This window comes from Phyllostomus hastatus, unplaced genomic scaffold (genome assembly GCF_019186645.2).
Source record: "Phyllostomus hastatus isolate PE091 unplaced genomic scaffold, TTU_PhHast_1.1 phas_scaffold_1674, whole genome shotgun sequence".
In the NCBI taxonomy this organism is placed as follows: Eukaryota; Metazoa; Chordata; class Mammalia; order Chiroptera; family Phyllostomidae; genus Phyllostomus; species Phyllostomus hastatus.
Window position 1 is genome coordinate 7,025,675 of NW_025334011.1, and position 4,300 is coordinate 7,029,974.

Consider the following 4,300-nt stretch of genomic DNA (forward strand, 5'->3'; position numbering starts at 1 on the left):
CCTTGCTAACACTCACTCTCTTTTTACTTTTCTTTTTTATAATAGCCATCCCATTAGGTGTGAAACGGTATTTTTTTTGTGGTTTTGATTTTTATTTCACTAGTGAGTAGTGACGTCAAACATCTTTTCATGTGCCTTTTGACCAATTTGTATATCTTCTCTGGAGAAATGTCGGTTAAATCCATTTTTTAAATTGGGTTGGTGTTGTTGTTTTTGTTATTGAGTGAAATGATTTTAAAATATATTCCAGAAATTAATCTTTTAGCAGATATGTTATTCACAAATATTTTCATTTTTAATATATTTTATTATGTTATTACAGTTGTCCCATTTCCCCCTTCACTCCCCTCCGCCCTGCCCCCCACCCACATTCCCCCCCTTTAGTTCATGTCCATGTGTCATAAGTTCTTTAGCTTCTACATTTCCCATACTATTCTTGCCCTCCCCCTGTCTATTTTCTACCTATGATCCATGGTACTAATTCTCTGTACCTTTTCCCCCTCTCTCCTCCTCCAATTCCCCTGTTGCTAATCCTCCATGTGATCTCTATTTCTGTAGTTCTGTTCCTGTTCTAATTGTTTGCTTAGTTTGTTTTAGGTGTGGTTGTTAATACTTGTGAGTTTGCTGTCATTTTACTATACATGTTTTTTATCTTCTTTTTCTTAGATAAGTCCCTTTAACATTTCATATAATAAGGGCTTAATGATGATGAACTCCTTTAACTTGACTTATCTGAGAAGCACTTATCTGCCCTTCCATTCTAAATGAAAGCTTTGCTGGATAGAGCAATCTTGGATGTAGGTCCTTGACTTTCATGACTTGGAATACTTCTTTCCAGCCCCTTCTTGCCTGTAAGGTCTCTTTTGAGAAATCAATTGACAGTCTTATGGGCACTTTTTTGTAGGTAACTGTCTCCTTTTCTTTTGTTGCTTTTAAGATTCTCTCCCTATGTTTAATCTTGGGTAAAGTAATTATGATATGGCTTGATGTGTTCCAATAACTTTTCCACTTGTTGCTCTTCTTCCTTTTTTTCTGGTACCCCTATAATTTGGATGTTGGAACATTTAAAGATGTCCTGGAGGTTCCTAAGCCTCTCCTTATTTTTTTTTCAATTCTTGTTCCTTCATTCTTCTCTGGTTGGATACTTCTTCCTTCCTTCTGGTTCACTCCATTGATTTGAGCTCCAGTTTCCTTCCCATCACTATTGGTTCCCTGTACATTTTTCTTTATTTCACTTAGCGTAGCCTTCATTTCTTCATCTAATTTGCGACCAAATTCAACCAATTCTGTGAGCATCCTGATTACCAGTGTTTTGAACTGTGCATCTGATAGGTTGCTTAGTTGTATTTGTTCTGGATCTTTGATCTGTTCTTTCATTTGGGCCATTTTTTTTTGTCTTAGTGTGCCTGTTACATAGTGAGGGGTAGAGCCTTTGGTGTTCACCAGGGTGGGGCAACCCACATGGCTGGGTTGTGACACTGTATGTGGGAGAGGGGTCTGAGAGGGAACAATGGTGCTTGCTCCACTCTCTGCCGGATTTCAGTCACTTCCCCCTCTACTTACAAGCAAATTGGGCCCTTCTGATGCTGATTCCCATGTGGGTGGGTTTGTTTACATTCTAGGACCCAGTGGGTCTTTCCACCGAACTCTCCTGTGAGGCTGGGTGTTTCTCCCAGCACCTCAAGCCCCACAGGTAGTCACAAATATGTTCTTCCATTCTGTGTATTGCGTTTTCACTCTCTTGATAGTGTTTTCTGATGCACAAAATTTTTAACCTTGATAAAGCCCAGTTAATCTATTTTTTCTTTTGTTGCCCATACTTCTGGTGTTACATGCAAGAAATCATTGCCAAATCCAATGTAAGAATTTTTAAAAATCTATGTTTCCATAGTCTTAAAGCAAGCTGATTACATTAACTTCTCTTTTGCTCTTTTAAGTTATACTCTACATATCTTCTTAAGCACACAGAGGATAAAAAGAATGATCATCAAGGTTTCCAAATAAGGCCTTAGTTTTTAAGTCTATGGTTATTTTTATATATATGGTTAATTATATATAAAATTAAACATGTACTAGTCTATGTCTATCCTTTCTTTTAAGGACACTTCTGATATTCAATTTTAAAACTATAGAAACCAAAGAATCACCAATGCTTCTTCTGTTTTGGTAATGACAGTAATAATATCAAACTCTTACATGAAGCATACTCACTTCTAGGAATTGAACTAAGCACTTTATATGAGTTAACTCATTTACTCCTCAAATAATCCAGTTACTCCTTACAACTATCATTACCGTCATCATCACTATCCTTATCCTCATTTCATTTTAGAGTTGAAGAAACTGAAGTACAGTGAGGACATGTAACTTAATGAAGGGCACACGATATGTGGCAGGACCCAGGCTGACACCAGTAGTCCATACTTTGCTACTTTGTGCTCTGTCTCAATAATGAAAGTGAGCAGCCAAGGATGCATAAACATGGGTTTTTTATTGTTATTCACCTCAATATAAACCTTTCGTGGACATCCTGTCTTTATAGGAAAAAAATAACACCTATGTTCTTTTTTCTTTTCTTTTTAAATTTTTTAAAATTTTATTTTATTTTAATTGTTGTTCAAGTACAGTTTTCTGCCTTTTACCCCCCAGCCCTTCCCACATCCCTCCCATTTCCACCCCACCTTGTTTTTGTCTATGTGTACTATATCCTTGTTCCTGCAAACCCTTCCCCTTTTCCCCTGAACCAGAAGGAAGGGGGCAGGGAATTTCAGAGGAAAAGACCTATGTTCCTAACTTGACATTTAAGAGTCTTCAAAATCTGACTCCAACTTTTATTACCCACTTCTTTCCAACATTCCCTGGTCTGTTTACACTGATAAACTCTAGAACTTGTCTCTGATGCTGTTGCTCACAACTAAGCTTATTTTTGTCTCTCCATCTTTACTGATACTCTATTTATTCTAGAAGTTTGCTTCATATCTTAGGAGTCTGCTTCTGCTATTATAATATTTCTATTCTAATCCCCGTCCTTTCCCTTCTGTGTCACTTACTGCATATGCAATCTACTCATTTGCACATTCGCTCACCCATTCATTTATTCATTCTCTCATTAGTACTTTTCAAATACTGCCTTGCTTCATGGTCATTTGTATATATATTATTGCTACTATTAAATTATAAAGCCTGGAAAGGCAGGCACCATGCAGTTTCTTTTTTTTTCATCTTAAGAGTTTTTAATGAAAGATGTACATAAGATAACTTTATTCCTGTATCTTCCCAGTTGTTTCTTTCTTGTAGTTGCCCTTTTCCTTTCCTACTTGGCATGATCTGGCTTTACATTCCAGAATTTTTTTGCGGTCTTGGTCTAGCTTCAGTCTGGTGATGACCACCTTGCTGGGAAGAATGCCCACATGGACAGTTGTCTCATTAGCTTCCTCCTGCTGTACTCATTCAGTGTAGATGACATGTTTCTTCCTGTAAACCTGGGCTACTATGCCAATTTATTGCCCTTTGTAGCATCCTCATACAACCTGAACTTCATTCATCATCCTTTCAGATGGCCATGGATTGAACATTGTACTTGTATCTCAGCTCATTGGAACCATGAGAAGACACAATTTTTTTTTGAAAATGTGGGAAGGTGTATTGAAATACTTTTATGATTCTTTTAGTCAGAAGTCACGAAGGGATTGAAGTTCATTTTGGCCACTAAAGCTTCAGCAATGACTGCAAGAGGGAGGAGGCACCATACAGTTTCCACTTTTATATTTCCTAGGAAAAAGGGAACCTAATGAATTATTGGCTGATAATCTGAGTTATATGTCCAAACTTAGGCTAGAAATTTGATTTTTGTGAGAAATTATTACCATGAAGATAAACTCTCTTTCTTCAGAAGCTTCTGTCATGATTAGTGATAAACAAAGGACTAGAAAAAGAAACTCACATGTGAACTGACTACTTTGTACTAAAATAAGCATCAGATTAATCAGAAGAGAAAAAGACAAAAAATCTTGACTTTGGAATAAATGGTGGGCATTGTGAACTAGATACAAGCTCTCCCTTTTAGATAAAGAAATTTGATTAAGTTGACTGGTAGTTAGAATTGTTTTTAGAATAATGTAGTAGGGCTAAGTGAAAAGAATTAATAAAAACACAACAGAGAATGAGTAGTATTAAAAACTGAAGTAACTTGGTATTGAGAAGAGTTTTAAAAAATTATAATGCAGTAACTAGTTTCTAAGGTAGGTTAATACTCAAACTTCTCAAACCTTTAAATTTTACTAAGAATCCCATTTATCCA

General features: G+C 36.4%; 1 pseudogene; it reads right to left on the minus strand.

Annotated features, from left to right (window-relative positions):
* Positions 1–3,260: 3,260 nt before the first annotated feature.
* On the minus strand, positions 3,261–3,700 carry LOC123831282 (annotated as a pseudogene).
* Between the last annotated feature and the right edge of the window lie 600 nt (positions 3,701–4,300).